The sequence below is a fragment of the Manis javanica genome, chromosome 2 (genome assembly GCF_040802235.1).
Source record: "Manis javanica isolate MJ-LG chromosome 2, MJ_LKY, whole genome shotgun sequence".
NCBI lineage: Eukaryota > Metazoa > Chordata > Mammalia > Pholidota > Manidae > Manis > Manis javanica.
The window spans coordinates 178,941,413-178,968,063 of NC_133157.1; the positions used below are offsets into that span (position 1 = coordinate 178,941,413).

At 41.7% G+C, this 26,651-nt stretch overlaps 1 long non-coding RNA gene across 1 annotated transcript; it reads left to right on the top strand.

Annotated features, from left to right (window-relative positions):
• The first annotated feature begins 13,116 nt into the window (after window positions 1-13,116).
• On the top strand, window positions 13,117-26,279 carry LOC140847959 (uncharacterized). The gene is made up of 3 exons (XR_012128317.1): window positions 13,117-14,773; window positions 16,662-16,824; window positions 26,124-26,279. It is a non-coding gene; the product is annotated as an uncharacterized lncRNA (long non-coding RNA).
• Window positions 26,280-26,651: the final 372 nt, after the last annotated feature.

A 26,651-nucleotide genomic window follows, 5' to 3' on the forward strand; every position in this document is an offset into this window, starting at 1 on the left:
AACACTTGAGCAAATTATGAATAATCTGACTTCCTATTTGATATCACCATCCTAAGTTTTGTGGGTAAGTTTCCCAGTTACTCTGTAAGTTCTTCAGTTTCTTCTTCAAGGTTTCAGTAAAGCCATCACTATCCACTAGTTCGAACAATGTGTTTCACGATCTGTGTGTGGTTTGGAAACCCCTAAATCATCCATACCTGCTTTGGTAGGTTTCACTAAGAAGCTTCCCTGCCTGAAGGCAACTTCACTGAGCAATGGGCCACTGGATGTCTGCCTCCTGCGACACATAAGAGAAGTCCAAAATAGCAGTGGCTTCGGTAAGAAGTCTCTCTCCCCCTCTCTCTCGCCCTCTCTCACAAAAGAAACCCAGAAGTAGGTGGTGCAGGGCTGTTGTCATGGTCCATAGTCACCAAGGACCCAACTCCTCCCTTTCTGCCCTGCCACTTTAGTTCACAGCTTCCATCCTCAGGCTGCTGCAGCCCTAGCCACTGCATCCACATTCCAGGGAGCAGGCACAGAGAACGTGGTGTTTAGAAAAATTATCCAAAACTTAGAAATAAAGCAAAAGGACAACTGTGTGTCCTATCAATGTCATACTAGAACATTGTTAAGTATCCCCAAGGGTCATCTTACTTGGAGAAAGAAACACTCTTTAGTTACTGTTGGTTAGGGTTCAGACTCTCAAATGAGATGCTAATTTGTAAAAACTGGTAAGGTGCAAATGACTTTTTCTCAGGAGAGATGGTTTTATTACCTTGCAGAACATTTGCCCCTTTGGTATCTAACTTAGCACTCTAATTTCAGGATTTCTTTTTCCCTTACTGAGCCAGCTTTGTCATGGCTGGCTCTCCTCACTAATGAATCAACTACACTTTGGCATGCACTCAGATCATGTATGGAATTACATTTTAAACATTTAAGTGTTTCAACAGTAGGAAGGACAAAAGGGCCTTCTTCCAGCAGAGTCAGCAGTCTTAAATGTCCCACCTAAAATTTCTTCTTATATCTCATTGGCCAGGCTGTAGTCATGACGCCACATCTAGCTGAAAGGTTGGCTGGAGAATGTAACTTTCAGCTAAGTGCACTGGTACCTTGGTTAAAACCAGGGTTCCCTTACTAAGATAGGCAGAGACTGGATAGCAGAGAGAAACCAATAGTCTTTGCACACAGAAAATAGACACACTGATTATACCCTCTTTAACCTGTAATTTTGCCTCTCCCTCTGTCTTGCCTTCTTTCCAGTAGTGTAGAAGCATACCCAAATTTCTCCAGTACTTTAGCCTCTAGGCCCTGAATACTTCTCCAGCTATCCTGATAACATTCTCCTTTCCCCCCCATCAAACAAGCCCCTTCCTTCTTCACCCACTTTCATAGCTTTTGTTCTCTCACCTGACGGAGCCTGTTCTCACAGGCTGCTGCTGATCCTCTGAACACCAGACTCAAATCAACTGCATCTTGCCCAGAGCAAATATTTAATAAAGTGGTTACTGAATTATTCAGTTTGTTTGCTGCTTTCTTAGAAGAGTATTATTTTCTATTCTTCCTCATTGCAAAAATAACATTTTAGTTTCATGATGTGCTAAATGGGTTCTTTTGACCTGTTCATGAAAACCTAATTCCCAGACATCACTATGGTTCTGTGCAAAAATGCCTTCTGACTTCCAAAGAATTAGCCTAAGAGCACTTTTGGAAATGCCTAGGACTGTTTATTCAGTTGTTTCCTCCATTGAATAGAAAAAAAAATGGAATGTTGTTGCTCATAAAAGCACATTTCACTTACATAGTTTCCAAAACCCAGCAGAGCCAGTGAAATATGTTTACCTGGCTAACTCACAAAGGAAAACTATGCATTTTGAAAGCCCCAAGGAAAGAATACCAGTAAGATCCTTGATGAAGCATTTTTCTCTGTTCTTGAACCTCCCTCTGGATCCTTTCTCAAAACATGGATCTAGCTATTTTCAAGTTCAATTTTGTCCAAACCAGAGGTCATAGTGTCCCAGATGTGCTTGTCGTCCGTAAGCCTCTCCCTCTGTGCGCTTCATCCACGGTGTAGGGCTCCTCTCCAGGGATCTGGGGCTTGTGCCCTAGAACCCCGGGTGGCTAGGGATGGCTGTCAGGGTTAGTCACCCTGCCCCAATGTGGCAGACTCTCTTCTATTGCAAATGCTGCCTCATTTTTCCTCTCAGGCTTCTGAGAGAAACTAACCCACTAATGAGGAAGAATTTCTGTGAACATTACAGAATATTAAGGAGTGGTGATGAGCTTAAGGGAGAGCCAAGTCTTTTCTTTCACCCCACCCTCCCAGGTTTTGGGGAGCATATGTGATGGTAAGAATAAAAGCTTAGAACTTTGTTTAGTAAGTGACCCTCATCTGCCGTATCTGAAGGGCATCCCAGCAGGGAGAGGGTATAGCAGGCAGAAGTTGGTCAGTTTTTAATCAGCTTGCCTTTGTCTGACCCTGCCAAACTCTAAACCGACCTTGCAAATTTGGGACCAATGAGTGAAATCTGGCCCTGTATTTGACTGATACAATGTTTTATTGTTGTGTTTGGATTTAATTCTTAAAAAGCAGCATTTAAAAGGAAGGTTTCATATAAAAGTCCAGGCTTCTGGCTTCTTGATACTGTATTCCTGAGTTGCAGCAGTGAGTTGGAACAGAATAGCTGCTCTTACCTTTCAATGGAGTTTGCTCTCTGCATTTTGCCACAGTCCTCACTTCTTCCTATTCTACACCCAGCTGCTTCCCTCATTTATAGTACCTGCTGTCCTCCTGTAGGCATTTGAGTTTAGGATCCCTTCTGTAAGCAACCAGAGATGGGGAAGGAGGCAGCAGTATAAGGAAAGACTTCACAGAGGAAGAGAACAAAAGCTGGTCCTTGAAATTTTATTGGTAAAGTAGCAAGGTAAGGGCACTCCAGGTAGAACAGACAGGTAGAGAAAGGATCAAATAGAACCTTAAGAAAGGCCAGAGTAATCTTTTGGCATAACCTTGGATTTCCGCAGACTTCAGTTCCAGCCTAGGCTCTACTATATACTGTCCAAATGACCTTGTGAAAACTTAATTTTTCTGAGCCTCAACTTATTAATCAGTATAGTGGACAGAATAGTAGCTCTACCATAGGGTTGTAACAATGGAATAAGATCACATAGATTTTTATTGTAAAAAAATAGTTACTGAAGTATACTGTACATATGCAAAAGTGTACCTATCACAAATATGTAGTCAGTAGATTTCAACAAACTGAATATGTCCATGTAACCAGCACCCATATCAAGAGACAGAAGATTCCTGCACTCCAGGGGTCCCCTCATGCTCCTGCCCAGTCTCTGGCTGCCCTCCAGGGTCACCTCTATCCTGACTTCTAACACCATAGATTACTTGTATCAGCATTTGTACTTTACATAAATGGAATCATATAGTAGGTATGATTTTTGCCCAGCTACTTCTGTGCGACATCATACTGATGAGATGCCCCATGTTGTTGCATGTAGCTATAAAATAGGTCACTTGTTTTTGTGGCCATATAAGATTCCATTGTGCAGATACCCCACCACTTATTTATTCATTCTTAGTTAATGGACATTGTGGGGATTTTCTGGTTTTGCTCTTAAGAATAATATGGTTTATGAAAATTCTAGTACATGTATTTTGGTGTGCTTGTATTTCTGTTGAGGATATACTTAGGAGTGGAATTAGAGGTCACAGGCTATGTATATGTGAAGTTTTAGTAGTTATAGCCAAATAGTTTCAAAGTGGTTGGAAACAATTTATATATCAAACAATAGTCTACAAAAGTTCTGATTGCTCCAGATCCTCTCTAATACTTGGTATTTTCATTTTTGCCATTTTGATGGGTATATAGTGGTATCTCATAGCAATACTTTTCCTTCATGACCAAGGAAAGCAAGCACCTTCTGTTTATGAAGCTTCTGGATATTCTTCTCTGTGAAATGTCTGATAAAATCTTTTGTCCACTTTGTTATTGGCTCATTAGTATTTTTGTATTGATTTGTATGATTATGTATTTGGATGTAAGTGCTTGTTGGATATATGCACTGAAAATATCGTGTCCTACCCCACGATTGTTTTCTCACTATTAATGGTGTCGTTATGAACAGAGTTCTTACTTTTAACACAGTACAATTCTTCAGTTTTTTCCTTTATGGTGAGTGCCTTTTGTATCTTCTTAATGAAATCATTGCCCACTCTAAGGTCATAAAGGTACTTTATGTTATCTTCTCAAAGCTTTATTGTTTTACCTTTCACATTTACACCTGTGATTCATCTGAAGTTCATTTTTTCTATCATATGAGGTAGGTGTCAAGATACATTTTTTCCCATTAGATATCCAGTTGACCCAGCAACATTTATCAAAAAGATCATCCTTTCCCCTCTGAAAAGGGTGTTGCCCTGTCTGTCCCCTTTGTCATCAGTTAGGTTTCTGTTCATATACAAGTCTGTATTCTGCTTCATCAGTCTGTCTATTCTTGTGGAATTGCTTAATTGCTTTGTCTTGATTGCTATAGCTTTATAACAGGTCTTGGTATCTGGGGGTTTAAGTCTTCAGACTTGTTCGTCTGCTTTAAGATTGCCTTCACTCTTCTTCACCTTTGCATCGCTGTGTGAATTTGAGAGCCAGTATGTTGGTTTCCTATATCCCTGACGTACTAGAACTTCGTGCCCTTGAAATGTATCATATTGACATATGGGAGTCCAAAAGAACAGGGCTTCTGTGAGTTCCCAGATCAGATAATGTCCAGTGGTAACCACCCAGTGTCTTCCCACTTTTCTTTTTTTTTAATTTTCACTTTGGTATCATTAATGTATAATTACATGTGCAACATTATGGTTACTAGACTCCCCCCATTATCAAGTCCCCACCCCATGACTATCATATACCCCATTATAGTCACTGTCCATCAGCATAGTAAGATGCTATAGAATCAATGCTTGTCTTCCCTGTGCTATACTGCCTTCCCCATGTCCCCCCACATACATTATGCATGCTAATCATAATACCTCTTTTCCCTCTTATCCCTTCCTTCCCACCCATCCTCCCCAGTCCCTTTCCTTTTGGTAACTGTTAGTCCATTATTGGGTTCTGTGAGTCTAATGCTGTTTTGTTTCTTCAGTTTTTTTCTTTGTTCTTACACTCCACAGATGAGTGAAATCATTTGACACTTGTCTTTTTCTGCCTGGCTTATTTCACTGAGCATAATGCCCTCTAGCTCCATCCATGTTGTTGCAAATGGTAGGATTTGTTTTCTTCTTATGGCTGAATAATATTCCATTGTGTATATGCACCACCTCTTCTTTATCCATTCATCTACTGATGGACACTTAGGTTGCTTCCATTTCTTGGCTATTGTAAACAGTGCTGCAATAAACATAGGGGTGCATCTGTCTTTTTCAAACTGGGCTCCTGCATTCTTAGGGTAAATTCCTATGGAGATGATCGTGTGGTTTTTGTCCTTTTTGTTGATGTGGTGCATGATGTTGATGGATTTTCAAATGTTGTACCATCCTTGCATCCCTGGGATGAATCCCACTTGGTCATGGTGTATGGTCCTCTTGATGTATTTTTGAATTAGTTTGCTAATATTTTGTTGAGTACTTTTGCATCTATGTTCATCAGGGATATTGGTCTGTAATTTTCTTTTTTGTGGTGTCTTTGCCTGGTTTTTGTATTAGAGTGATGCTGGCTTCATAGAATGAGTTTGGGAGTACTTCCTGCTTTTCTTCTCTGGTTCTGCAGTACCCCAGTCTGCAGTCCTCAAAAGTCACTTAGGGACAACCCCTCCTGCTCACAATAATGGCAATGTTCATAACCAGTTTACACCTATACATGTTCCAAACGTTTCCGTTTCTTGGTGGGCACCGGAGCAATGCTGGGTGCCATGAAGGAGAAGACAATAGCGTCCTGCCCGGTTATTGCCACTTTGTTACCCAAGCTGTGAAATAACTCAGACTGTGCCTAGCGCCTCAAAAGTTTCTCTGTTTCTTCATCTCTGGGTGTAATCCTTTCTCATGAGCCCACCGACTCTCTCAAAACATACAGTTCAATTTCTGGCCTTAAACTCTGTTCAAGGAGTCAAAAAACCCTCTCTTCAACCCATGCCTCTTTCAGCCACAGTTACGCAGATAAAGCACCAGGCTATGAGAGAGCACAGAGACCCTGGGACCTGAGGATGGGGAGGTTTGCTTTATTCACAGTGTCTGAGTCCCAGCTTGCAAGTCAAAAATGCCCAACACCCACTGAAGGTGCACAAAACAATTCTTGGCTTATGAAATATATTTAACAAATAATCCCTGAAGAGCAACTTCTCTTACTGAGTCAGCCCTCCAACCATGGAATAGCATTTAGAGTTTGGTGTTTATGACAATCAGAGCCAACGATTTCTTTCCTTTTCTTGTTTTTTTCCCCTTCCTTTACCATCTATCCTTCTTTCTCCCCATCATTGTCCTCTCTTCTTTTTCTTTCTCCTGATTTTTTTTGACTAACTTCTGTTAATTATAATAGCTTAAATTAATTCTCTTGAGTTTTGCAGATGGAAAATAGTATAATCTGAAAATAATGATACATTCATCTCTTTCCCAATAACTCTTCATTTCTTTTTGTATTACACTGGCCTTCCCTTTCTGATTACACTTCCTTTCAATAGTGTCACATAAGAGGAGTGATATTGAATAGCTCTGTTTTATTCCTTATTTCAGAGGAAATGAAACTGGGTTCATTGAATGTGATCTCAGCTCATGGTTTGATGTATTTATTGACTATATATACTATATACTACACTTTCTATACTCTATTTGGTAAATATTCTTCTTCTTCTATTTCACCAAGACACTTTTTAAGCCAGCATTAAGTTTCGAACATAACCAAATGCCATTTTGACTTACATTTAACTGATCTCTTTTTGAATGTATTATATATAGCACAGCTTTTTAAAAATAAATATAGCCTTTAAATTATATAGTTGGATTTAATTAGCTAGTATTTTATTTAGGATTTTTATACCTTTATTCATACATAAATTGGAACAAATACATGTTTTTACGTGTTTAAAATATGCATTTATATGCTTATATAATTTTATATACATATATAATATACTATTCTAATGATATATACTAATATAATATTTTTTAATTTATATATTATATATGTTTGTATATATCGATAATTTTGGGGGGGTTGTCAGATCTTGGCTTTAGGGTAATGCTGGCCTCTCAAAATGGTTTGAGAAGTTTTTTAACCTCTTTCTACTTTCTGAGGTAACTCCCCTAACATAGAATTGGTAACATCTACCTGACTCTGAACTCTTTTTTTTTGCAGTAAAGTCTTTGAAAAAGTTTCTAATTTCTTATGTGATGGTGTGTTCAACTTTCAACATCGTGGGTAAATATTGACAATTGACATTTTCCCAGAAAATAGTCATTTCTATCAAAATTGTTACATTTATCTGTTCTCAAATTCCCCTCCTTTTAATGTTTTGTGTGTATTTTGCTTTCCTTTCTTTCACTAACTAGATTATTAGAGAGTTTTTTTGTCACTGCGTTGTTGCTATTTTTTCCAGCAAAAAGACAGGCTTTAAACCAATTTCTAGTTTCTCTGTTTTCTAATTCACTAACCTTGACCTCTTTTGGGTTTTCCTAGCTTAGGTTTCTGATTTCTAAGGTTGAATACTTAATTGATTTCAGTTTATTTTGTCTTGCTTAATAATGAAAACATCTAAGGCTATTTACTTGCCTCTGAGTATAGTTTTGATATTCCATAAATTTTGAGTTAAAGTGTCCATAAACTGTACCTTAGCTCTTTTTTTTTTTTGGTCCCCCAAAGTTAAGGTAGTTGTTTAGGGAAGTTGAGGGGTTTTTTTTTTTCTAAATATCCAATATTTTTTCTCCTAAGTTCGTGTTCTTTGTAGTTAGGGTGGCCTTTGTACCTCTTTTTTCTCTTTTAGCAGAAAGTCTTTGGATTTGACCTTGGGGAATAGACACTCATTGCCAAAGAATGGAAGCTATTTCTCCACCCTCACCCCACTGAGGGTAGAAAGGCTTTCCAGTGTTTTTCTAAAGTTTGACACTTTGTCATAGACAATCAAACCCTATTGTTAAAGAAAGGAGCATGATGAAACGTTTGACTTTGGGGGTAGTGATGGTGGATAAGAAAATAAAGCACTAAACTTTTTACAATACCCAAGATATGGAAGCAACCTAAGTGTCCATCAGTAGATGAATAGATAAAGAAGAGGTGGTACATACACACAATAGAATACTATTCAGCCATAAGAAAGAAACAAATCCTACCATTTGCAACAACGTGGATGGAGCTGGAGTACATTATGCTCAGTGAAATAAGCCAGACAGAGCATGACTGATTTCCCTCATTTGTGGAGTATAACAACGAAGCGAAACTGAAGGAACAAAATAGCAGCAGACTCAGAGACTCCAGGAAGGAACTAGTGGTTACCAAAGGGAAGGGTGGGTGGAGAGGGAGGGAGAAGGGGATTGAGGGGTATTATGTTTAGTACACATGGTGTGGGGGATCACGGGAAAAACAGTGTAGCCCAGAGAAGGCAAATAGTGAATCTGTGGCAAGTTAACTACACTGATGAACAGTGCCTGCATTGGGGTATGGGTGGGGACTTGATAATATGGGTAAATGTAGTAACCACATTGTTTTTTCATGTGAAACCTTCATAAGAGTGTATATCAATAATACCTTAATAAAATTTTAGAAAAAAGAAAAGAAAGCACTGAAGACAGCCCTCGGTACAGTCTACAGGCCCGAGAATAGAGGCTGGTCTTAAGAAGAGAGGATGACAGAACCCCATTTTCCAAAACATCTCCAGAGTGGTAGGGCCTTGCAGAAAAGCAGTGTGGGTGACTCCAAAGGCTATGCAATACCGACGTCCAGGTGAGGGCACTGAACTGCGTGTGTAAGAGATGGGTTTGCTCGCAGTGCTGCTTGTGAAAACACATGACTGTTGAGGCAGGAACTTGGGACACAGGGACCAGCAGTGTGGGACAGTGAGAGGAAGACCTAGGCTGACAGAAAAGCCTTGTGAAGCAAGGAGCAACTATATCAAAGGTGGCAGCAGCCTTAAAGAAACTAAGATCCTTCCCTGCTTGAGGATAAAAGCCTGCTAGTTTCCCTTTTTGAACTGCCCTAAAATGAATTCCTTGGATGATTGCAAGCGACCCAATGGTGGATAAGGTGAAGGCCATTACTTCCCACTAGTCTGGAAGGTGGGAACTCAAACTGGTGCTAATTAATTTGAGTAATAAATAAATAAAATGTGAAAATTACTTGCATCCTCTCTAGGTGGAGTCATTTATACATAACACAGTATTTTTAAATCTTATTATATAGTGGTGAAAGTACATGTCTTGCATTTCTATTTTTGGGACATATTCCTTGTGTTCTTTTTAGATTTTGTAGCTATTTTCATAAACTTACCATTTTCACTGATTTGTTCTTAATTACAGAGGTAATCCATGTTAATTATAGAAAAATTTAAAAGGTAAAAGCATAAAAAAGAAAACGAGTCATTTATAATATCATCTTTAATACCTCTAAATATTATTTGTGTACATTTATTTGATTGATCCCCAGTGGTAGACACTTTGGTTGTTTTCAACATTTTCTTCTTAAAATTAATATTGGGATTACCTGCACATTCTTGTGTATTTAGGATCAGTATTGAATCAAAGGTTATATTCATTTTTAGGCTTTTATTACTTATACCTAAATTGCTTTCCCAAAAGTTGTATCAATTAACAATCTCAACAGCAGCATTTGAGAATGCCTGTTTCTAGCACTCTTGCCAACATTAGGTATTGCTATTTCTTAATGTCATTACCGAAAGCAGGTCACCTTTAGCTCTCCTCTGGATGACTTACAACGGGCTCTTAATGGTCCTCAGCCATCTCTCTCCCCATTCCAATTCTCCATACTCCACCCCGAGTGAGTCTTCCAGCACATACATCTGATCATCCACTTCCTTCTTAAAATCCCTTAGTAACTTTCAGAGCCCACTGAATGAGACCTGAATGTCCTTATGGCTCATGAGGCTCTTCCTGTCCTCATTTCACCTATTCCTTTGGGGTCTTTTCTATCATCTTGTCATCTGCCTCTGCGCCCCAGACATACTGAACTCCGTTCTGTTTTTAGAAAACAGGGTGGCTATGTTCAGGCTTTGGTACCCTCTGAACAGGCCCCCATTCATCTTTTTTCTCACTTTCCGTCTCTGTCTCTTCCCCTCTCTCTGCCTTCCAGTCTCTGCCTATGCAGCCTGCTCAGGTTGGAGTTCTTTCCCCTCTTAGCCTAGCTAACTGCCCCTCTTCCGCCAGTGTGGACTGGGCTTTTTCAGATCTGAGATGCTCATACTGGTGTTTAGCATTAGACAACACCGCCCCCTAGAGGACCTCTGCGTGCTTTGAGCCAACCAGGCTGCTAACTCTAGGAATGTTCTGGGAACTTAACTCTGATGGAATAGTCGGGGCTCTTGATATCAGCCATATCTCAGTTATTTATTCAAATAATATTGCGTGTGCCTCATTCTTTCCACCCTCTTCTTCTGGAACTTCGGAGAAAAAAAAACCCGTCAGAACCTCTCACTGGAACCTAAGAGTCTTATTCTCCCCTTTGCATTTTCCATCTGTTTCTCTGTGCTGCACTCTAATAGTTTCTCTCGTGTCTTCCAGTTTGCCAACTCTCTCTTCAGCTACTATAACTTACTGTTAAACACTTTTACTGAGACATCAATTCTGTTTATTGCATTGTTTAATTACAGAGTCTTTATGTGGTAATTTTTCAGTTCTTACAGGTCCCTGCTAGAACTCCCAGAATGCACTTCGATTAGGGTTTTCTGCTCACTAGCCCTGCCGACAGCACCACACTTGAAGAACACATTTCCCAACATGCAATGTGACTCTGCCAGCCCCCACCCCCAATCTCACTTCTTTTCTAATTGTGTTCTGACAATCGGTGACCAAATGTAGAATGAGGTGGGACAAGGGGATAGGAAAGGATGCAAAGTGCTCTAGCTGCCCATTTTTCTGATTGGTCCAAACCTTGCGTTTCTCACCCAGGGTTAGGCAGATTCAGGGTAGTTTTCCTGAGGCAGGTATGCTCTGTTTCTGGCATCATGTCTTGGTGATATTGTAGACTAAATAATGGCCCTAACAAGATGTCATTGACCTAATCTCTGGAACCTGTGACTCTGTCACCATATAAGGGAAAAGGGACTTGCTGTATAACTTGAAATCTGGGACAGACTTGCAGGTGTGTCTCTGAGGCTCAAACATTGCCCACCTCTTCATGCTATTGCTTTGATTTCTCCCTTCTTATACTAAGTAGGTGGATTCAAGTTCACAGTCACAAAGTCTGATGTTCCCAAATGTAACTTTATTTTCTTGTATTGAACTTAGCTTAGTTCTCAAACAACCCCTTCTCAGGCTGTGGTAGAAAAGCTAATCTTGCCAATTCCAGGTAATTCCGTCATTTCTGGCTTAGACCATAAAGTGTCTCTGGGTTCAATACTCAGAAAACCTCTGCTTTCCTCTTTCCCTTCTTCTCTCCTGCCAGCAAGAATCCAAGCTCTGAGGAGTTTGTGTATCATCAGACATATGATGGTGTCAGGGAAGAGGCATTGGTCCTCCATGGGCTCTTCTCCCTGGGCACCAACAATGGATGTCACTTGTCCATTGTCTTGCTCCAAACAAGGGTGAGTTCCAGTCTGTGCTGTCCACCTCTTGGCTCTGCTCTGGAGTCTGCTCACCTTGCTCCTCGTCTTCCTCTTTGCCAGTCCAGGACTCTCCAGAGCCCCCTTCTACACTTTTAGTTGGTGTGTGGAAACTTCAGATTTCCTTTTCGCCCATGGGGGCTGAAGAAGACCTGGACTTGTGATTTCTTTTCTTCATGAGAAGAATGTATTCATGTATTACTTGTATACTTAAAAATTAGTTTAAAAAAATGAGTCATACCAAAGGGCTTTCTCTACTACATCCCCCAGTTAATGAATTTTTCTGTTAAAGGATTTGGAAATTAGCACTGATGTTCTTCTTATTGCCTATGCAAAAAAGAAGCAAGAAAACAACCAAAATATCTTGGCCCCAATTGTTAAAAATGCTTATTATTACACTCAGTACTGCAACTAATTGAATTGAAGAGATGGACTGTGGCAAGTGAAGTGTGACAATGACTAAAGTACTTAATTTGTTGGTTTCTTTCAATTTATGACTCTTTGTCATAGACAATTTGTCTTTGGTGCTCCTTCTCTTTTTCTGTTTATTTCTAGTCCTAAAGCATCTGGTCTGAATACTTAGGGGAGGCAGAAAAAATATAATTAGCCAAACATCCAGGAAGTAGATGACAAATCTTCATGACAGAAATGTAGCCACAGACCTTTATGCCTTTCTTCAATAAAGACCTCATTCACTCCTGCGGGATGGTGGAAATGCTCCACTCCCTGAAGACACTCCTGTATGCCTCCCTCTAGTGGTTGATCTGTTTAAAAACCCACTTGCACAGGGTTGCTGCTTCACCCTCTATTCCCCTTTCTGAGTCTGCATGCATGTATAAAATTCTACACTTACTGGCTTAAGAGTGTCCCTAGAGGATGTGTATGAGCATGGCTTAAGGTCAAGTTCAAAAGTAAATGCTCCTTGGACCATTAAGAAGAAGAATACCAAAAAAAAAGCTCAAGGCAACAACAGTGGCACCATCTAAATAACCACAAAACCCCAACAAGTATACACCATACCATCCTCCAGAAAAGGCAGGGTGGCTATGTTCAGGCTTTGGTACCCTCTGGACAGGCCTCATGACTGGATGAGACTGCTGAGTATCCATACTTGGGACAGACTGATTGTATGTTATGGGACATGATTGGTGGTGTCATTATGGGTTATAATAGAGAAAGGCCCTTGTAGACACAAGATGTGGACAGTTTCACATGTAAGGACATATGTGGAGCCTTAAGAGTGAAGTGTTTCTAAGTAATTCTGTTTAAACTACTCCTTGGATGCTTTTTGTCAAGTGGAGAATAAGGCTGGTCTGAAACAACAAAACACAAACCAAATGCCCTCAGCCTGACTGTGGCTGACAGTGATCTATAGCTGCAAATGAGACCCCTGTAGCTCAATAACCCATATTTTATTGCCCCATTTGCCGAGTAAAATACTGGTAAGGCACAGTTGTCTGGGCTCAGAGCTGAAACATGGCTCTCCCTTGCATGTAAGCTCAGGCAAGTTTCTTCATCTCTCTGTTCTGGTTTACTCACTTGTGCAGTGTGGTAGTGCCTAAGGTGTAAGGTGGTGGCTAGGATTAAATGCATTAGCGCTAGTAAGAGTTAAGGATGAGCTATGCACATGCAGGTTGAGGAACTAAAAACTTTTACTATTCATTTTTACCACACTAGCTCACTCATCCTTCACCCCCATAGGTCCCTAGGTTGTGTCTCACATTAGCTCACAAACAAATAACATCTGCCATGATCTCTTGGCCCTCCCATGGCCCTGCCCACAAAATTCGGTGACAGCATCTCATCACCACCTCCAAGGCCACCATCACACTGCACTGGACATCCCTTGGGATAACTGTTTGACTCACCATCACCCTCTCTTCTCTGGCCTCCATGGTCCTAGCTGACCTATGTCACCCTGGCCCTTCCCATGCTGGGTAATTTAGGTCTTATCCACTGGTCTGTGTTGTGCCATTTGTCCTCTGTGAATATGAAACCTGGAAGAAACAGGCTCAGACATTGTCTGTTACTGGATCTGAGGCATGCTAATAAGAATGTTCTAGAGAGAAGGTTTCATGAGTTTATGCAATGGCCATACCCCCAACCATACCAGAGTTGGAGGGCAGATGCTTACCCCATTCAGAGCACCTCCCATATCTACCCCTGGTTCTCAGTGAGGATTTGTGCCTCAAAGCACAAAGTTCTCTACCACTGCCTTTGAGTGGCAGGCTGCAAGCAGCCTGTCTGATGATTGCCCCCTGGGTGAAAATGTTTTACTTGGGGTGAAAGCTGGAGCAGGCAGAAGAGTTATTGTCTGGAGAAAACATTTGTAAAATGAGCATATCTCCTGTTTTCCATGGCGTCGGGCATTAAAAAAATGTCACAGATGGCTTCACTCAAGGATTACAGACAATGTGCAGAGACCTGAACATGTCTAGTCTATTTGCCTCTTCTCTGAAGTGCCACATTGTGGGACCAAACAGGGCTATAAGAAGAACAGTATAAAGAAAATAGTATAAAGTAAAGAACTCTGGCTTTGCAAGTCCAGAATACTCACATCCAAAAGCCTGTGCCCCAATATGTGTTCTTGTGAAACCTGACCCAGCCCCGCGGCTCTCCTCTGCGCCCTCTCTTCCTTTCCACGTCTGCCGCCGTGGTCTGTTCCCTCACAGGCTCCTGAGCAGGAGCAAGCGCTGATCTTGTCACTGCGCTGCTTCACAATAGCAGCGGCTCCCTTCCCAGGTGAGGGAGACGCTCGACAGCTTGGCATTCTAGGACTGAAGGTAGTGGGTCAGAACCCTCTGCTGCAGGGCAAACAAATTGGAAAAAGACAAAAACAAAACAAAACAAAAACAAAAGCCTGTGAAGACCAATGTAAGAAAACGAGAGGAGTGGGGCTGACTCATTGCAGGTTGCTAGGCAACCGCGCAGCGCTGAAAGGAACCTGCGCTGGGCAGATGATGCACGAAGCCAGTGAAAACGCCTGCGTTCTTTGAACTATGTCTTGGGTGGAAAGACTTATCAGGTTAGGGTGCTACTTGACGGAATTTTGTGAAGGCACTTGCCTCTGATACTTAATATGTTGAGAAATTTTTCCCTTTTGGTGGTGAAAAAAACCCCACAAACTATGGGTTTTATTGCAGAATGTGTGGGGGCAGTTGGTGGGTATAGAGTGGGAGAGATTTTCTAAGTAGCAAAAAGAAGAAAATGAAAGACATTATTCTGCTTTTCAGAACTAGTTGCCTTTACTTCATGATGGTTGCCTAGAGACATTGTTTACATGTGTTTACAAAGAAATAAATGCTGACCTCAGGCCTAGAAATCCAAACGAAAAACATGCCATTCTCAGCTCTGAGCTGCTAAGTGGTCTGTGAGGCCAAGAGACCATGTTTGCCTGAATTCTTCTATTTCCACACTATCCTTTTAATCTGCTGAAAGAGAAAAATATGTATATATATATATATATATATACACACATATATATACATATACACATATACATATATAAAATAAATATGTTTACACACACATACATACATATACATACACACAAACAAGAATTTGAAGCAGCTCAGTGTTATTCCTTACTAAGATGTCTTTTTAAAAAAATCACAATTAACAATTATTGCCAACTCATTCATTGACTCTTAGAAATGCTTGCAAACACTCCTGACACCTCTCATTTTTAATATAGAGAGAGCCTGGGAGACATAATGCAGGAAGGCTGATAATCCAGTTTCTGCTTGTCATCCCTCTTGGCTCAGCTCAGCTGCTCAGGCAGATGAAGGCCCAGGAGACAGGCAGCAACCAGCAAGGCTCCAGAGTCTGGCATCTGTGCATCAAATGACTCATAGGTCAAAACCAGATTTTTCAAGTGCTGCCCTGGCTGAAAAAGTTCCATTTTCCCTGTGCCTCACACTCTGTTCAAAAGAAATACACATTGATCAATTTCCTTGGCTTATTCTTTTTTCCCCTCTGGTTCTAGGAAGTTTCACTTTTTCCCTCTCATAAACCTGTAGCTAATTCAGCATTTGAAATGTGAGTTTCTAAAACAAACTCCCATGAATGCCACATAGCCATTTACGGCTTTGCTGTTCTCTCGAAATCTCCTTCTGCTTTTGTTAATATTAAAAACAAAAAAGACAGAGGGGGACAGGAGGAAGGGATTTTCCAATGTGTTTCCAAAACAGCCAGTTTTAGACAAGCACTAACAAGGCAAGATCTTCTAATATTGCAGTACCAGTTTTCCAGGCACCAGAAAACAACTCATGTTACAATAACTTTACAAAAGACTGCTGCCAACATGATCATTGCCTTTTCCTCCTAGAGAATTCTGAATATTCTAAGCACTCTTCAGAACTGTAAATTTTTTGTGTGTCTTTAGAGATTGTCAAATTTCAATCCTCATGAGATGCATTTCAAAATTTTCCAAAGGGGAGAAGTGCCACATGACTTTAAAAGTCAAGCTTATCATCACCAAGAAAGGCAAACTACATTAATGACATGCATGAAAGCTGCTGTGTATTATGTGCCTGGACTATTGTTTGCTCACCCACTTATTCATTCATTCATTCATTCATTCACTATATTTGTAATTAGCAATGAACATGTCAGATAGGACTCCCATCAAGGGCTCTTGGTTTTCACAGAGGTGGTGGTGGTGCTCTGTATAATAGAACTGAACTAGTGTGGGAGGGTAGAAGATTGCTGCAATGACTCGGCCAGCTTTTCTTTCCAAGCCTTGGGAAGTAAGCCCTGTCACTCCAGGAGATGGAATCTATTTTCCCTCCTTTTGATTTTGGTTGGCCCTGCAATCCAATCTGATCAGTAGAATGTGGCAGAGAGGACACCACAGGACTTCCTAGCATAGTCCTTCAGGTACTTTCTTGCAGCTTCTATTTTCACCCTCTTAGAAGCCAACCAGTGTGTAAAGAAATCCTGCTGGAGAAACCTTGTGGAGAAAAAGTGGGATCCAGGTTCTCTCATCCCAGCTGAGTGCCAGACATATGAATGAAGCCATCTTGGATCCTCCAGCTTGAGCCAAACTGGTCCAGCCAATGCCACTTGGAACAGAAGGTAAGCTGTCCCCACAAAGCCCAACTCCATTGCAGATTTGTGAGCAAATGAATGCTGGTAGTTTTAAGCCACTACATTTTGTTATGCAGCAACAGACAACTGAAACAGAGGGTCAAGAAGGCTTTCTGGAGGAAGTTCTACTTAAGGTTCTCCAGGTTGAGACTTAGATAGTAGGTAGAATTCAACTCCTCAGGAAGTGACTGGTGTTCCAAGTAAATAGAGCAGCATGTGAAGGCCCCATGGATGGAGAAGCATGTGCTGCTGAGAAATAGAAGCAACCTGGTATGGCCAGAATGTAGGGTGCCTAAGGGAGAGAGGTGAGCATGGAGGCTGGAGGGGTAGACAAGGGCCAGAAGATAACAAGCTTGTAAGTAAGAAAACAATATACATCACCCTTCCCTTCATCCTACATGGTGAGCTTAGCAAAAATGAAAGTCAGATCTTTGCCCAGAGGGGAAAATTCCATTCCATGGACCTTGCTAGCTATCACACAAAGACATATTGCTGATTAAAAGTAACATCTGATGAGAAAGAGAAGATTCATTGATTCAAGACTGTTGGAGTACAAGTTACATTAATTATGGGAAAAGGAACCCACAGTGCATGCCTGCTAAACATGAGTCAGTAACATGCACATAAAATGCCACATTCAGAGGTCCACACATACAGGCACCCTCAATCCAGAGGAGGCTTAGTGTCAGGCAAGCCTGTGTCATCTCAGAACTAAGTCACCTAATCTGAGCTTCATCTGTAATATTGGAATAATGAAACAACCCTCCATAAGATTATGGGGAGTCTTAACTGAGAAAATGTATGTAAAATACCTAATGCAATCTTTGATAGGTGCTCAAAAAGTGATAGAAAATTAAAAGAGAAAATATGGTATAGATACAGTACAGAGCAAGGCAAGACATATTCAGGTACACAGCAGAAGTGGAGTTCAATCATTTAAGACAACATAGAAGTGCCATTCTTTTGCTGTCTTTATTATATTTATTAGGAAATCTATTTCTGCCAATGGATGTGGACTATCCTGAAAAAAAATTACATTTAACTGTTGTTAGCAAAGCCTTCTGCTGAATCCTTTCCTATTCTCAGTAACATGCTAGGTAATCAATAAGACATCTTTTGAGTCTGTTCAATACAGTGAAGTTCAAATGTGCAATGAGGAATATAAATGAATGGTACTTGGTGCTTATTATGTGCCGGGCACTTTATATACATAAGGCCATTTGACTTCCCCAGCAGTCTCCAGTGAGAGGTACTAATTTTCTAATTTTGTTGATAAGGAAGGTAAGGGTCAGAGAAGCTAGTGACTTCCCTGACACTATGTCCCACAACCAGAAAGTGCTATACTCTGAACTCAAACCCAGGTGTGCCTGACTCCAAGGCCTGCACATGTCCAGGCCAAGCATCCTCTCTTTCAGCAGATCTGTGCTTAGATGTGCTGTCACTTCTGAAGGAAGTTATCTCACCTGAAAAGTTCCAGGATCTCACAAGAGTTCTGCAGAGTCTTTTTAAGCATCACTCTAAGTTGGTCGTTATGTTTTGAAAGCAACAAATATATCAAAGCAGATGAACCCAAAAGTGGATCATTTCTGGGAAGAAATAGCACAATGAGTCAATATAGTCAGCTTGGTGGAGAGAGTGCTGAAGAAAAAGCCATGATGGCATCTTCCAGCATTGACCACCATCTCATTGTCTGCTTATACTTAGATTTACTAACCTATTTAAAGCCTGTCCAATGGCCTGAGTCAGTAGAGACTACCTCCAAGGGCTGTTTTAGCTCCAAGATCCTACTGTCTCACAAATTCTGCCATGCCGGGTTGTCAGAACTGTTCTTCGGAAAGGTGGAAATGTCTAGTCTCAGAGCTGACTTGGCCAATCTTGGGCACAGGCTCATGCATATCTAAGATTGGAGACTCTCTAAGACTCTCTGAGAAGTCCAGGCTGAATGACTTCTTCCAAGGAAGAAAGGAAATAAACATAGATTAAAATTTGTTTTGTGCCAGGAAATAGGCTAAGAATTCCCCTTTACGTTATGAAACCTCAATCTGGCAGACCCGTCTGTCAAGGCTAAGTGTCACCTGAAACCACCCGCAGTAAAACGCCATCTTCATCGCGTGTTCCTGTTGTGGAACAGCAGTATTTTATGTGGGTGGCTATCCATTCCTCCGTGCATCAAAATACATGATTCGTCTGAGATGTGCTGTGCAGAGAAAAAACCGGGAGAATTATCAGAAAGAGCTGAGTGAACAACAGAATATTTCAGTGCTGTGGTGAGACAGGCCAACCCCAGAAAAGGAGGAAATAGCCAGCCACAGTAAATTGAGGGGTGTACGGGCTTTGCTGGGACACCGGAAAGGTGGGTGAGCCAGAAGGTCGGAAAAGACCTTACAAGAAGCAGCCAGGAGAGGTAACCAAGCAATAGACACGATGATCGCAGCTTTCCTGTCTGGAGCCTGAGAACTACGCTAATACCCGTCCACCTAACTGATGTGAATAGGAAATAATGGCACCCGTAGTTTCCTTTCTGAATGCCAGGGAGAAATACGAAATGACACTGTCTGCAATGCAGGGGTTAGCCTTACATAATTTAGTCCTAAACTTAATCCTGAAGTCAAGAAGCTAACAGGAAGCGAACAGATCAAGCCTCTGGGACCCGGAACCAGGGCTCTTGGACAGGAGAAGACAGTTGCCTGAAATAGTCAACAGATGGTGCTGGGGGGCTGCAGCCCCTTGGACGTCAGCCGCGAGCGGGACGTCTGCGCAGAGGGAGGGCTTCCTGCGGCGGCAGAATCGCTGCCGTCAGCTCCCCGCGAACCCGGACCTGCGCGCACGCCGCATCCGACCCTGTTGCGCGGTCGCGGAGATGCGACTGCGGCCCGAGTGAGGCGGGCCGGTGACGTCGCCGGGATGTGCGCGGATCCTGCGGAGGCTCTGCCCGGCTTCCACCCTCAGTCCCCGAGGCCGCCCGCCTTGAAAAACACCGGAAATCTGTCCCTTTTATTTTTTCAGTTTACTTCTATTCCTCTCATTTATAATTGATCTCTTCTATCCGGAATCGGCATTTCCTCTAACAAAGAAAATGGTTCTGTCCATAAGGGGAGAGAAAAATCAGCTAGAAATGTCCCCACTGTGCTGCCTGATGTAAGCGGAATGAACCGGGCACCATGGAGACCCAGCCTGAACTGGCGGCAGGACTGTAGCGCCCAGGGAAAGGAGGGGCAGCGGCTCTGCCCTGGTGAGGAGTCCCCGAGGCCCTGCCACAGGGCTCAGGCCCCTGAAGACAAGAACCAGCTCTGCCTCATTGGACTCATTTGACTCATTGCTGTGTCCACTCTACTTCTGGCAGAGCCCAGCACACAGTCGGTGCTCAACACTTAACTGTTCACTGAACGAATGAACAAATGAATGGCTTAACACCATTGTCGCCTTGGAAGCCAAATAGGAAGGCATTGAGCCAAACACATCTACATTTAAATCCGGGCTCTTAAATCTGGTCAGTGACAATATACTGGGCACTTTTGACCTCCTCTTGGCCATTAGTTCTTAACAATAATGTGCCTGTATTCATCACCATATTCTAGGTGTCTGAAAAACAATATGTGCTCAATAAATATTTTGTGTGAATGAGATTTGATGTCTCACTTTACTCATCTGTAAAAGAGGTATTTTAATATCTTTCTAATAGGATTAACTATTATGAAAATTAAATGAGATAATGTATTTAAAGTTCCTGGCACGTAAGGAGAGTTGGATAAATATATTGTGTCTCTTATTTTTCTTGGCAAACATCCCTACTGCCCTCTGTTATGGTACTCCAGGTGAACCTGGGGCCTAACACCATGGACCTCTCCAAGGACTTCGGAGTGGCTGTGTTTTGCCTGCCTTCCCCTATTCACCTTCTAAGCATCTCAGTGTGCACTCAGAACCATTCAAGTCGTGTCTTCATTGGAGAGGCCCCGATCAGAGATCGTTATCCATGTTAACCCAAGACTGGAGATCTGACTCTTAGCAACACACCTTGTAAGAAGGCACCTGGCTTGCTAAGAGCCACGCTTCCATCTCCTTTGCCCAGTGTGGGGCCCAGAAAGAGAACACTGCAGTATAAGCAAATCCCTCAGAAAGGAGCCACAGACCAAACTCCAGGTTTCAGAAGCTTTCCTGGTTTGAAAAATACTCCTGGGACTATTCTGGCACTGGTTTCCTTGGATTTTACTTTGGAAGAGATACCAGTGAGGATTTTCCACCTCAAGATTGGAGAACTATACACTCAAATTTGCAGGGCCTATGTAATTCTAGAAGCTTCATCGGAGTTCAGAAACTGCAGGATCATCTAAAAGCTTCCAAGAGGCCGACATCGGCAAATCTAGAGCTTTGTAAGATGAGCAAAGAATCTTCTTTACACCGTGCTTAAGGACAGCCTTGTCTGGAGGATTATTGAAAAGCCACTCGATTCTGTGTTTTGATAAGGTGATGAATCAGAGAAAACCCAACAGGAGCATCACTGCTTGAAGGTCATTTTTCTGTCTGGATGGGGATGGATTAGAAGCATCTTTCAAGAGGCAATGGCAGTTACACTGCATTTGTGTGGTGCTTTGACATTGCTCATCAATTCTAAACTTATATTACCTGCTTTGATCTTTAAAACAATTCTGTAAATTAGGTAGACCAGGCACTTTTAATCCCATAACCCAGAGGGAAAAACTGATATTTAGAAGGTCCAGTTGATTATCCAGACTTGTATTTAACTAGGGGCAGTCTTAAAATTTGTTTCCACCTACAACACTTTTTAATGGTTTGTCTAGTCTCCCAGGTCCCAGCTCAATTTGGACTAAATGGAAGAAGCTGTCAATCAGTACAGATGCCAGCCTCCACTAACAGAAATACATAGATTGTTGTAGTTCAAATCTTCCTTCTTAGGGAATGCCTCTTCCCAGCATTTCCATAAAAAGACTAAAAAATTCTTTCCTAAAGAAGTTAAGTTTGAATCTCTTTTCAGCTTCCAATAATTAATTTCAAATCTGTGACCTCTATTTCCCATGAATTTGTGTTCTGAAATATATATAAAGGAATGTCACTTTAGGAAAGTAATTTTCTCTAAAAAGTATATGAAAAGTTGTCTCCGATAATTTGAAAGAATTTGGCCCATGATTGACTCTTGTGATGGGTGAGGGACACTTCCTTCTCAAAATGTTTTTCTTTTTAATTTCATACATATTTACTTGCTTGTGAGCTCTGACATACATGTTATGAATTTAACTTTGACTTGTTTGACTGATTTATCAGCTGAGTAATTTGTGAAGTGCAGTTATAATCACACGCTTTTATTCAGAAGCAACACTTCTTCACTCTTGTTTCTGAAGAGATTTTTGAAGAAATGGGCAACAGGACAATCTCTTCTGTTGGGCTAAAGGAGCATGAGAGGTAGCAGTGTGTATTGGAAGGCTTACGCACTTTGGAATTGGATCTGATTTTGATGCCAAATTTCATCAGTTCATTCATTCATTTCATTCATCTGAAAAGTCATCCTATCCTATATATGCAAGCGTTGCTATCTAGGCATCGATGATGATGAATGAAATTCCTGACTCCTGCCCTTGTGGAACTTGCAGACTACAGGCTCTAGTCACTGTCTGTCCTTAGGCAAGTTACAGTACTTCCCTGAGCTCCATCTTAAACTGTAAGTTGTATGAAAATAGACCCTTAAATACTAAAATGAGTGAAGACATCTTCCCAGGACTGTGGTGAAAAATAATTTAAATAGCATAAAGCACCTGGTTCTAGGGCTGGGCTCCAGTAAACACTGGTGTTTGCCCTGTTGAATTAAATCAAGTTCAGCAGCAGAGGGCAGTCAAATATCTGGTGAGCTCTATAGTCTTAAGAAAATCCCTGCAGTGTGGCCGTTACCCTCAAAACTTTTACCCTGAAACTGCTTCTCAGACCTCCCGCGAACCTACAGTATAATGGGGCTCACATGTCATCCTCTTCCAGCCCTTGGCAAAGCACTTTAAGTCACCGTTTGCACCTCATCCTTGAGCCCCATCCTCCCCTGGCTTCCCTGGTCCTGTGTTCCTCCTACTTGCTGGCTCCTTTCTCTCCTCCCTCGGAGACCTTCTCAGTGCTCATGGCACCCACCTCTCCTTCAGAGACCGTGACCTTCCTTCTGTGTTCTAGTCCCACTTGTCCAACCTCTGAACTGGACTGCAGCTAAACAATTCCAGGACTGATTCTGCCATCTTCTCAAAAGGGCCTCCTACCCTTACCTTTCTATCCTATTCATGAAGTCACCTAAACTTGGCATTGTTTTGGACCTGACCCTGCCCTGGTCCTTCAATTCCCACATACGCACAATGATCAAATGTTGATTTGGTCAAGTCTCCTGAATCTGTTTTCTCCTCCTCTTTCCCCACCACCTTTGTGCAACTTCTCATACCTCTCAGTCAAGGTACAGCCCCAGCCTCCTAAATGCACCCCTGCTCTTTCTCCAGCCCAGTTATCGCTACTAGCCTCGACTCTGTTCCTAACACACACCTCTGATCACCTTGTTTCCCTTGCTCAAAGACCATTAATGACTCCCCAAAGCATACAAAGTAAAGTCCAACTTCCTCAGTCTGGCACCTCTGCGGCTCTTAACAACCTGACTTCAGCTGACATTTCTGTCTTACCTCTATGGGGACCAATAACTGCCTCCCCACACTCCTGCACTTTATGGTCCAGAGGGGAAGGTCAGACCAATCAGCCATCACAGGAATGCACATGCATAAGTTATGATAAGATCTACAATGGCAAAAGATCTTAAAACCTAGAGCCCTGTTTGACACATTCAAGGAGCTGACAAAAAGTTGGAGAGATGTGAACAGAGGGTATAGTGTGTGGGACGTGTGTGGGGACGAGGCAGGACATCCACTCAGGACTTTAGGGTGGCACTAGGGTCAATTTGGTCCTTTGTCCTAAGAGCAATGGAAAACCATTGATTGGATGGTTTTAATGTTAGGGGCAGGATCTGAGTTTCATTTTTAAGAGCTGATCCTGTGGCACGTGAATTCCTTAAGAAGGGAAATTCTGCCTTTAGCTTTGGTATCCCTCGAAGTGCCCAGAATTGGGTCTTCTAAGACAAGTGCTCCGTGAGGAGCTGTTAAATGAATACTTGGACAAAAGGAATGAAAGCAGCCATCCAGGAGGAAGGGGAGATGGGAGAAGGCAAGGAGGTAAGGGAGGGCCTGTTGACTCGACTGCAGAGAGCTGAAAGGCATTTGCCATTCAAGGTGTATGTATAAAATCATGAGAAACGTTCACACATATATTCTAAGTGTGGGCTGCCGTCTCAGAGCAGTTATCAGTTGGCAGAAACCAAAAGAGTCTAGCTTTGGATTTGCCTTCAGAAGCTGTTCATCGGTTGTACACCTCCAATCTCACTCTTTTACTATCAAACTGGGTACAAACTTTGTCTTTTTTTCTTTTTCATGTTTCTCCCCACACCTCCATGTTCTTTTAATATGCCTCTTTATATTGTTTATTTGGATTATGAACTCCTAGAAGTCAGAGACCAGACTTTTAACATAAAGTTTGATGGGAAAGGCAGCTGTTAAGGAGCCAGTGCCCTCTGGGGCTGCTCCCGTGTACTGGGCAGGGTTGGGGGGAATGAGGGTTGATGAGTTGAAAGGGGGACCGGTATCAGGGCAGGGGAGGGAGGCTTCTGCCTTTCTTCTTTCTCCTTTGTCTAGTACATAGGTTGTTGAGCTACTTGAAAAATAAATACTAATGGAGCTTATGGTGTGGTTCAAGAGTGGGCTCTGGCATCAGAATGCCTGGGTTTAAATTCAGACAGCATCACTTATTACCTGAGAGACCTGGGGAAAGTGACTTACCTCTCTGTGCCTTGGTTTTCTTGTCTGTAAAGTGGGCTGATAACACTACTCATCTCATACGGTTGCTTCAAGATGAAATGTGGAAGGCACTCAGGGGAGGCCTGGCCCTTGGGGAGCTCTCAGTATTTCTTAATTGTCTTTCCTAGGCCTTGCTGTTCATAAGCAAGAGGGTGCCTATATTACTGCTTCTTCCCATTAGAAGATCCTTTCTTGCAAAAGACTTGAAATTGCGATTATGAAGTTTGTGCACATTTTTTGTTTATTCTTCCATAGACTTTGTTTTGATGGTCCACAGAAATGTAATTAGCATCATGCAAATATTTTGGTTAGAACTAAAAGCTGCCTTCAATGTTTAGCACAAAGAACAAAACTAAGAGTCATCACGTTTTGGAAGCTGAATGTAAATCCCCAAACAAGGAAGAGATTTTGAATAAACAGTAATTATGTAGCAAAAACCTAAGTACCAGCTGCAGGAGTATTGACACAAACAGAGCCAGGAGGTGTGGGGAAGTGAAGGATGTAACCTGGGGAAATAATTTATCACCAAGGCAACTGAAATACCAGCTCCATGCAGATCATCTGTATAGGAAAGTTAAAAGAATGAAAATACATCCATGTCATTTTGGGGCATTTATTGCCACAATGTTTACTTTTCAAAAGTAGGTGTGACGTTAGCCAGCTGTGGTTTACTGGTATGATGTGTAGTGATGGTAAAACATATGTATATTTATTTGATTCTGTCAAAATTTCCAGTCATTTCCTGACCTGAGTATGGCAGCAATTTTCCATTTCCTCATTGCTTTTATTTAACAACAATTTTCAAAAAGATCTCAGCACTTTAAGTAAATGATGAGAGAACAAAGAAACTCAAAGGGAGAAAAAAGAACAAGGAAAAAAATAGGCAGATGGATAAGAGATGGGGAAACTGCAGAGTTGAGGGCCAGGGTAAAGATTAAGTAAAAATATTGCATATGTCTCTATAGTGAATTTTAGGTGAAATCTTTCCTTATTAAAATTCATCCAAGAAGGCATCCAGATGACCTCTGGCCAGAGACTGAGTCATCTTTGCATGACATCAACATGACCCACTTGTGCAAGTCCTTGGGGAAGAAAGCAGAACCTCCCTCCCAGATCCAAGACGACAGCCGGGAAGCTTTCCACCCATGTGCATTAGGATCTTGACATGAAAAGAGATGACAGAAACTTTCTCCCTATGTAGGTTATTCTGGTTATTTGTACTGTGAGAACTGAGAGGTTCATAATCTGCCCCTTTTTAACCACTGTTTATAGAAATATATTTGTTAAGAGTCCAACAGAGCTATAGACAGTGTAAAGAACAAAGAGGGTGTCCAATGGGGAAGAGTCATGAAAATCCCCCAAATGAGGAAATTGTAAGTAAACTTGTTGAATAACTTTTTCTTTAAGAACTGCTCCATGTATGCATCCCTGCTTTGGGACAACTCCAGAGGAAATGCACCTGCTCCCCAATTCATTCACCAAGAATTCAAACAGGAAGAGATTGATGATCCACACTGTCCCAATTAGTCCTCAAGGATTGCCTTTTTATTGTTGAACTTCAAAATTAATAAATGTTTATAGCAAACTAAGTAAATGAATGAATGGCTTCATTTCCTCTACAGCTTAAGTTACGGTGGAGTAGAATGGTAAAACACATGTGAAGTGTACAGCTAAAACACTGCATTTCTTCTGAGTTAAGCAGTGTGATAGGGTTTTATTTTCCCATCATTTTAAAGAAGGGCAAAAACAAGACTCAGAAATTTAAGAGATTTCCAGAAGTGTCAGAAATGTCTTAGCCCATTGCTCTGCATTGTAAATTACCCCAAGTTGAAATTTTGACTGAAATTGCCTGATTCACAAAGAAGCCCCTTGCCCACCAGGTGTAAGAGATGAAGAAGTGGGGAGAGGGAGACAAGGGGAGGCGGAGGAGGAGAA